The sequence below is a fragment of the Urocitellus parryii genome, chromosome 6, assembly GCF_045843805.1.
Source record: "Urocitellus parryii isolate mUroPar1 chromosome 6, mUroPar1.hap1, whole genome shotgun sequence".
In the NCBI taxonomy this organism is placed as follows: domain Eukaryota; kingdom Metazoa; phylum Chordata; class Mammalia; order Rodentia; family Sciuridae; genus Urocitellus; species Urocitellus parryii.
The window spans coordinates 171,164,599-171,174,438 of record NC_135536.1 but is presented as its reverse complement, the minus strand read 5'-3'; the positions used below and the strand labels follow the sequence as shown (position 1 = coordinate 171,174,438).

At 49.1% G+C, this 9,840-nt stretch overlaps 1 pseudogene; it reads left to right on the top strand.

Annotated features, from left to right (window-relative positions):
- Positions 1-5,574: 5,574 nt before the first annotated feature.
- LOC113197446 (small nucleolar RNA U3) lies at positions 5,575-5,772 on the top strand (annotated as a pseudogene).
- The last annotated feature ends 4,068 nt before the right edge of the window (positions 5,773-9,840 follow it).

Here is a 9,840-nt window from a genome sequence, read left to right as displayed (position 1 = left end):
TCCTTCCTCCCATTTCTGACTTTGCCCTTGTGACCTACCATGAACCCGGCAGGCCAACTTGGGTCCATGATCCCATGCTGTCCTCACTATAGCTGCCCATGTGGCTTTCAGGGCCCTGGGGAGGACACACCATACCTGTTGCCTCAGACCTTCAAAGGAGCCCAAGCACACAGTAGGGAGGCTGTGGGGTTGTCCACCTGTACAGTTTCACTTATTCAACAGCCCCACACGGAGCCACCTGTGGTCTAGACAGAGCTGAGCATAGTGATCAGATTTCCTTCAGCTCTGCCACAGCTGCCATAAAAAGAAATGAGCTGGACATACAGCATAATGAATATGACTAGGTTCCCAGCAGAACTTCCTTCCAGGATGCTTGCATGGTCCTCCTGCTCAGGAAAGTTTCAGATCAGGAGCCATCTGTGTGTGGGGTCAGCCACCTGTAGCTGAGAGCAGATGGTGCGGGATGGGGAAGGCCTGGGATTGCAGGTGGGACAGAGCCTCCAGCTAGTGCAGATGAGAGGACCCCACAGGCCCAGCAGAGGCCTCCCCACTGCATTCTCCTGAATCCAGTCCCAAGCCCAGTTACTGGGGAAGCATTTCTCAATTTCTTGCATTCCCTGTGTGGATGGAGTCAGTGTCCACAGCCCCTCATGCCCCTCAAGACTGGCTTCTCCTAAAGACTTCTCATCCTAGCCTCTGCCAGTGCTTGAACACTGATCACTATAGGCAGCCCCTGGATGAGCCACAGTGGTATGTCACTCCTCTGCTTTCTCAGTCATGGCCTTTTTGTCACCCTTTGGGCAGTTCTGGATGAAGCATGCAGAGGCGAAGGCCAGCAGGCCAAGGAAGCAGGTAGAAGCAGAGTGCTGGGCATCTTGTAGCTCTGGGTGAGGCCAGGAACAGTGCTCCTGGGCTGGCTGGGTGCTGCTGCCTTGGTGGGCTGTGTATTTATATCCCATGTGTTCCTTTGAAAGGTTAATAAAATAGGTACTTGTCACTCTGTTTTTCTATATGCTTAACAAAACACTGTTGAAATCTTGTTCCCAGGATGTGTTGTCCCCAACTGTGAACTGTTTGCTAATCTTGTTCCCAGAATGTGCTGTCCCAAACTGCCAAACTGCAGGATACACTCCCTCACTCGGTTGCAGGCAAACTGCTCACTCGCCCTGACCTGTCAATGAACTTCCCTCCCTGCCCTCTCCAAGAAAAGTATATAAGCTCTGCTCAAGCTGTTCTCAGGGCTCTATCTCTCTTTGCTATAGAGAGCTCGGGCCCCAGCATGCTGGTCTCCAAATAAACCCACCCTTCTGCTTTTGCATAAGACAGTCTCTTGTGGTCTCTTACTCCGACGTTTCGCCGGACCCTTACACCTTCAGAGGCAATGTGGTGGCCACCTATGTCATCCTTTAAAATAATAATATTAATAATAATAATAATAATAAATAACAGTAGAACATCACGTCCCTGAAACACACTTTTCCATTCCCAAGAACCTAGCCAAGTCAATGAGACAATAAAAGCAGCCCAGACATCAATGTCCATATATCTATTATCTTCACGATATCTCTTTCTCTCTCTCCCTCTCTCTTTCTATCTCTCTCTCCATCTCTCACCCACACTAGAAACTAAAGCAAATAGTGCTATCCATAGAGCCTACTTTCATGGACATTTATAAAGCTGCTTGGGATGCTGTCCCTATGATGGGACAAAGTATGCTGTGACATCACTGGTTCTGACCTAACCTATAACCCCCTCTCCCTGCCTGGTGTGGAATCCAGCACTGTGCTCTTCCAGGCCGCCGTCACTGGGCAATGCACTGAGAAAGACAGAGGTGCTATGAGTCTTGCCTATCTCCAAGGGACCTTTCCTGAAAGAGGTTTCCAACATCCTGGGCATCACACTCCATCTCAGGGCATGTTCCTTGGGGTCTAAGTATCCACTGCCCCAGCACAACTGGCTGGGACATAACCAGCTCCTTTCTCCAAGGCTTGCACAGCTACTAGGTCTCAAGCCATCTGCAATGTTTCAGGCATCTGGGGACACACATGAGTCTGTCTGTGACAAATATGGAAACAGAAAGCCTCAGGTGACCTGAGTGTCATTGACCACAGTGGGACAAAAAATTGTAGTTGTGACTCCAATTTGGGAAGAGGGACAGACAGGGTGTCACCTGGAGACCATCTCTGAGCATTGTGGCTGTCTCGAGGCTGCTGGGAGTCCAAGGACTCTTCCCCTGACACAGCCCCTAGAACAGGCAGGGATTCTAGGGTCTGCTGTGTTACAAGCAGCGACAGGCTCCATCCTGGAGTGGTGATGCAGGGAACACCCAGGCTTGTGAGGTCCCATCTAGTTAGCCCTGTAGCAGGACAAGTAACCAGTGGCCAGTTCAAAGGCTTTGGAAAAGACATCCCTGTCTGCAGCCTCATGGACAAGGTAGCCACTGTCATGGAGTCAAAGGAAACTCACAGAAGCACAGGGGCTTGGGTAGTGGCTGACTTCAAGGAGAAACTGAAGTTGCTTACACCTCTCCCAGGCCACTACATGGCAGGCAGGGTTCAGGGACTTAGGCCCTGAGACTGGGGACTTTGGGGACAATTTTGTGGCATGTCCTTCATCACAGCACTGTCAGTCAGAAACATAGGATGGAGAGATACTGTGAGGTGCAAGAACTCCAGGGCCAGTAAGTTCACAGGTGCAAGGAGAGATTCTTTGGTCCCGACAGCCACCCGAACCCCCTCCTGGACCCCAGGCAAGGGCAATGTCAGGCCAGGGTGGAGTGGGGTCCATGGGATCTCTGGGCCATGGGTGGGAGGAGTTTCCAGTGAATGGACCCAGCCCAGGAAAGCTGCTGTGTTCCTGACCTCAGGCTGGCAGGTCTACAGGGTCACAGCCTCCCTCACCCAGGCCACCGGAGTGCCACTCTTGTCCTGGACCCAGGCTGGGAATCCGTGCTTCTCAGGCTGTGCATACTCTCCAGTTCTCCCAGATCCTGCAGGTGCTTGGCTGCCTCTCCAGGCATGAGGACACTTTAAGGAAACTCCAGGGGATAGGTGGAGTCATCCTACCAAGGACACTGAGAGGTGGGGTAGACAAGGAGGGAGCCTGCCATACTGAGGACCTTAAAAGAAAAGTGGCACACGCCTGATCACACACACACTTGGGATGAGAAGGGGGTTTATTGTCAGGAGCCTAACAAAGCTGCTCTGCACAAAGAGAGGGACAGCAGCAGCAACTCTCCCTTGAGTGTCACCTTTTATAGGCTAGAATCATGGCTGCATGCTAGGGGCAAGTTTAGTCTGACTGACATAGTAAGCATCCCAGGATCTTGTGGAAGGCAAGTTTGTTTGGGGGAACAAAGATAGGCACTTTTTCTATCTCTCAAAGGGGAACAGGGAAACCGGCATGTCCCTTTATCTTCTCCAGGAGAGAACAGGAAAACCAGGACGTCCCCATCTCAGGGACCAGTAAGTTGTCTCCTGTCTTTCAGTGAGAGAACAGGGACAGACCAGCACATCTCCAGGCCGGTAGGTTTCTATCTCGGGCTACTTTCTATTTCTTGGGAATAAGAACAGTGTTCATAAAGTAGGGGTGGGGAAAAGGAAGATGGCTGCAACTGTGCTAACAGATCTGACAATGAGCCATTCAGGAATGAACTCGTAGGGACAAAAGAGCCTTCAATAAGAAGTCATGGGCAGTTCATATGAGGGACACTGGAGACCAGTGGTCAGGGTACCCCTGACTGTACTGCTTGGAGCTTCTTGATTGTTCAGCCACTGACCTCTCTGTGCCTCACTTTCTTCCAGTGTAAGTAAGGAAGAGCAGCAGCCACTGCACAATGTTGTTGTGGGCACTGAATATTTAATATGCAAAAGTTGGAGGAAAATGCTGGTGCCATTGTGCAGTTTATTAAGGGTAGTGTTGCATTATTCATGTCAATCCTAAATGCTGAAGAAATTTTTCTAGAGAGAACAGCTTCCTGAGTCAGGCGAGGAAAACCCTTTCATCCACCTGTGTCTGGAAACAGGCTGGGTTGCAAGCCACTGTCCAAGACTCTGTGCATTGTAAGACAGGCCAAGAAAATGTGCATTTCCCACACCTTACCCTCTTTGCACTGTCAGTCCCAATTACCATCTGAAAACACTTGGAGCCAGAATAATTGAGGGCACAAGCTCTGGGTCCCTATCTCCATCAGCCACACCTGCCAGGGTCATCATTCTAAGACTGACCTATGACACCAGACCCCTTTCAAGACCCCAAATTTCACCTGGGCACAGATACCAGAGAGCCTTCTTCTCCCAATACCCACTACTCAGAGCTTTCGGTGGCTTGGAAAAGTCTCCATTTCCATTTCAAATGCAGCATCTCACATGTCACATGGATCCCCAGACAACTCACATTCCTTCCACACTTCCTTTGTAATTATCCCTTCCAAAATCATTTTTCCACACTTTCTGAAAACGTATATTGCCTGGGCCTCAACTCCTGATATTGATTCAAACATCTTTTAAGAAGGGAAGACTTAGCTTTCTAACCCTTCCCCATCACATATACCCTCCATTTACCGTCTCCTTCATACAATAATGTCATGAAGGTTACAGCAACATTACCCGTTTGTTTGATATTACACCCTTCTGAAATAAGCTATCAGGTTTAAAAAATGATGAGTGTTTAATCTCAAAACAGCTTTTTGTGTTACCTGGAGTTAGTATTGTCTTTGTTTTTCATGCATGTTTTATCTGCCATTCTAATCCAGAAGCTATATTAGTTCTTCAACTCCTTCCGCTCAGGCTTCTGCCCAGTTCATCCCACTGAAACTCCTTTTAGTAAAGTCAAAACCTACCTCTGTGTTGCCAAACTTGTTGGGCATATGTAGGTCCTCATTATCTATAGTCCCTGAGCAGCATTCAACATGGATGTTCTGATCCTTTTCTTTTTTTTTTTTTTTTCTGATCCTTTTCTTAAAACACACTTTGTTTGGCTCCAGTGACATTACACTTTCTTGGTTTTTCTTCCCTCCCACTGAAATACTTCTTCCAGTGTCCTTTTCTGCCTTCCATTTCTAAATGTTGGAGCGTCCAGGAACAAGTCCTCCATCCCTTCATTTTTCTTCTTTGATGTAATTTTATACACTTTCTATAAGCTAAGGACTTCAAAATCCTTATCTCCATCCTGGGCCTCTCTCCCTAGTGTCAGACTTGCAGTCACTCAACTGCTCAATGACACCTCCCTAAGGATATCCAATGGGCCTCTGAGACTTAACATAGTCAAACTGGACTCTGGATTCTCTGCTGCCCCCTGCATCTCCCAAGCTTCCCCAACTCTGCCATCAACCACCATCCCACCAGCTGCTCCTCCCACACCTGACACTCATCCTGCTCACCCTGCTCCTTCTCTTCCCTCACCCTTGTCAGTCCTACCTCTCACATGCATCACAACTCTGTGTGCTTCTTCCCACTCCTGCTTTGGGATCGCAGAATCTGCCATTTCTTTGTCCCAGAAGGCTCTGCTCCCCTCACCCCTCCTCAAGATCAACTTGACTGGCTCGTATGGATCCTATTAAGAAGAACCTGTCCTGAGACTATGCCTTAGGGGATCATTTCTAGAGTTCATTCCTGGAGAAGTTTCTCTGATCTTGAAGAGTCCTGGAAACCATGAGGAAGGGGCCCAGAGTTCCCTCCTGAGGGTGAAGGCAGCTCTTGCAACTGCCTTTGCAGTTGATGACTGTTCTTCTCTCCCCTCATTTGTGTGAGTGAGGACAATGCAGTCTGTGGGCTTCTCACTTAAAATAAAAAGAGTGGAGGATGTCAGGTTAGAACATCCCTCATTCCTGCCCCTAGGATTTTGTATCTTTTTTTTTTTAATTCACATCTTTATTTTGAAAATTCAAAACTGCAGACAGTGTAACAATTCCAACTTTAGATGTTTTTCAACCTTTCTATACAGTAAATATCAAAACCAGCCTGCCTTCCCCCCACACACATTTTTTCCAACCACATGTCCATTATGTCAGTCACAGCCCCTTTCCCAGAGATCTCAGTTCTCTATAGTTCCACAGAGATCACTTTCTCCCCCAAGTCTTCTTCATAATTCTTTTTCCAGGATAGGATATAACCCTAGATGGAGATGAGGTAAACTGAAGACAGGTACCAACAAAGGCCTGACTGATTGACAAAGTCCATCATCCATTTTCAGCACCAAACAGCAAGATCCTCACCAAGTCTTGTTTTTGTAGCCCCCATCCAGGGACAACACCACAAAGTCTGCAAGACAACTGAATTTAATCAAGTAACTTGATAAATAAAGCACCAATGGGAAAAAAAAGCCCATAATCACAATTTATCACTTCCACATCAGACAGGAGTTGGCATTAGAACTTCCAACAGAGATCAATACAGAAGTGAGGAGAAAAAGTACCTTTGGCCACTATAATATAAAACCTAGAGTGCTCCAAGGCATGGATTCAGCAAATATTTAAGAAACAAGCCATCAAAGCCTCAACCTTTGCTTACAATCTTTATTGAAGTTATACAAAAAGAATCCCCAAAAGTGAAAAAAATACATTATATACAAAAACACTCTCTTGGGAGGAAGATTCTGTTCCCTCTCACTGTGCAGTGCTTTCAACAGTAACTCTAGCCTCCACTGTCCCCTCCACTGCTGCCCGGCTGATTTTGTATCTTGATCTACATCATTATGTCACATGGAACCTACTATAGCTGACAGTTTAGTTTCTCTCTTTCTTCTCTCTCTCTCTCTCTCTCTCTCTCTCTCTCTCTCTCTCTCTCTCTGTGTGTGTGTGTGTGTGTGTGTGTGTGTGTCCCTATAAAATGAAAGCCCCAAGTAATAAATGTCTCCATCTCTTATGTTTAGTACTGTGGCCCCTCTATTGGTAAGTTTTGCCACATGGGGATTTCCAATGCATTGTGGCAAGAAGGAAGGGAGGGAAGGAAGCCCTGGGTACCTGCCTCAGCTCCAGGGAGTTGCTGTGTGACCTAGGGTAAGTCACACCTATTTCTATGGTTACTTGTTGGATGTACCAGCCCTCTTCCTAGCTCACTGACATCTTAAGGGAATCATATAATGTTGCCATAAAAGTTGAAGTTTTTCTAAGATACTTTCCTAACTAAATGTTTCAAATCTCCAGATTAAAACCCCCATCTCTTAACTTTCTTTAAAGTACTCCCCTACACTTTGGTCTAGGTTGTGTGAGAACAGGTAACAACAGTTCACTCATTTCAGCAGACCATCTGCCCCTCCCCACCCTCCTGTGTCTTTCTCTCCTCTCCTGTGCACCATCCAGTGGCCCTGCCAGTGTCCCAGGGGCTGGGCCTCATTTTCAGATGGACTCTGTTGCTAGCAGCAGCACAGCTTTCTCTCTTCCCCATTTTCCATTTGTCTCACCTGAGCACTCTCCACCATGAAGACACAGGAATGGTGTGTAACTGTAAAGAGGTGAACAGCAGGGACCAAAATTATAGGAGCCCAAGAGGGCACCTCGTGTGCAATGGAAGCATTTGAGGAACATGCTGGTCCTGAGTCAGACAGCTATGGAACTGAGGTGGATCCCACCATGATTAAGCAAAGAGTCAGCATCCTGGCGCTACCTGTCATCTAGCTCCTGGACGACTGAGGCAGGAGGATCTCAACTTCCAGGCCAGCCTTGGCAACTTAGCAAGACCCAGACTCAAAGAAAAATAAAAGTTCTGAAGATTCAGTTCAATGGTAGAGCCCTTGCCCAGCAGGTTGGGGGCCCTGGAGTGGATCCCCAGCACTGCAAAACACCCACTGCTCCTGCCTTGATGCATGTGGCATCTCTCCTCACCATTGCCCAGGGCTCTGAGGTCATGGCCAGGAGGACGTTGACACCAATAACCCTTAGAAATGTGAGAACAGGCCCTTTCTCCAATCTCCATACCACTTACCTATCTACAAAAGTTTTCTTTTTTTTTCTTTTTTTCTTCTTGAGGGACTATAATGGGAATCCATCCCAGAGCCTTATACATGCTGAGAACCCTAGTTCCTATAACACAAGGTGCCTTTGCCACTAAAATCTACTACGGTTAATCTTTGTTTCCCATTGCTGGGTTTCCACACTACAGCAACATACCTGAGATAACTAGCTTGTGGAGAATTCAAGTTGATTTTGACAATGGTTTTAGAGGTTCCAGATCATCATCAGTTGGCCTTGTTGTTTCTGGGTTCACAAAGAGGCAGCATATACTGGTGGGATCACAGAATGGGAAGCACAAGACAGAGCAAGGACAGGCCAGGGTACCATTGTCCCCTTCAAAGACATGCTCTCCACAACCACATGTCCTCCCACTAGGCACCACCTCTTCAAGATTGAAGCACAACCTAAACACACCTCTCTGTGGATCAAGGCTTCAGCACTGGGGGCTTGTTGACCCTGAGTGTCCACACTGCAGCACAGCCCTCTGGAACATGTTCACGGTTCCCACCTCCCCTCTCCACTTGAGTATAAGCCCCATGAAGGCAGGAGGCCCTCCCCACCTACCCTAGGCCCACCTCCTGGAGCATGAGCCCAGAGACCCCTGCATGCCAGGCAAGCACTGCAGCACTGAGCTGCACCCCCAGCCTGAGGACGGGATTTCTGTCTGCTTTGGACACGGGTGTTTCTGAGCATCTGTAATGGGGCATCAGCAGATGGGGAGGGGGTGAACAGAGGAATTAGGTCAGTCACACTGGGACATTATACTATGGTAATTTATGTGCACAGGTCAGTTTGAGTGAGGTCACTGTGGCCACAGGGTGTGTGGGAGGCCTCCCTGGGGCCATTGCTGGGCGCAAGCCCTTGGCTTTCTAAGCCAAGAAGGCCAATGACCTGCATGTACAGCCCAGGTCAGCCTGGCCAGCTCCTCAGGGCTGGAGCTCACACTAATGACTCAGGTCAGCGACTCCAGGACAGACAAGCTCTGGCACCTGCTTGACCATGTTGGCCTCAGCCCCTCCTTGAGGAAAGTGACATGAGGGCAGGGGAGCCCAGGGCTGTCCCATTCACCTCTCCTGCAGTGGGGGAGGTTGGTCTCTCTGACACTGGCTCTTATCTCTTCCTCATTACTGCATGTGGGTGCCCCAGGGAGCAGCCTGAGGGGACTTTAGAGACAGGGTGTCTGCTGCAGTGGGCCTGGGGAGGGGCAGGGAGAGGCACAGGCAGAGGGGCCCCTGCCTTGCAGACCTCAGCTGACCCCACAGGGAGCTCTGGAGCTGAAATGCCCCTTCAGAGCAGAGGTGTCTTACACTTGGGCCCAAATGGACCAGCCACTGGGTGTGGTCACCAGGAAGGGTGTGACTCTGGGCCAGGTTGCTCTGTGCCCTTAGGTCACCTGCTGACCTCATTCCTAGCTGCTGGTTGGCAAGCACTTTGGGAAAGGGGAGTCTTGGGAGCGCCTGTCCTTTCCTGTTCTCGGGATTGAGCAGCACCCCTTCCAAGGAGCCCATCTGGCTTTAGAATCTGTGTTCATTTGAGATATATTAAAATGCCTCCGTTACGTTTGGTGTATGAACTGGCTGGAGTGTTCAGTGGTCTGTGCTCCACCTGGTGCGGTCTCCCCTCCCTACCCGAGAGATTGAGAGGAACACTGGGGTGCATCTATAAAGGTTTATTTTCTTTGGGACAGGGGTGGGAAGAGATGTTCAGAGTGGCGGCTGAAAGCAGCTCAAACCCTGACTGGCCTTCTGGGCTGGGTGGGCCTCAGTGCCCCAGCTATCTGCAGCAGGTGGGCTCCTCCAGCTGGGTGACATTGCTCCTGTCACGGGCTCTCCTGCTTCGGTCAAAGGCAGGGCAGCCCCCGGGGTCGCTGGTGCACTTATCTGTGGGAA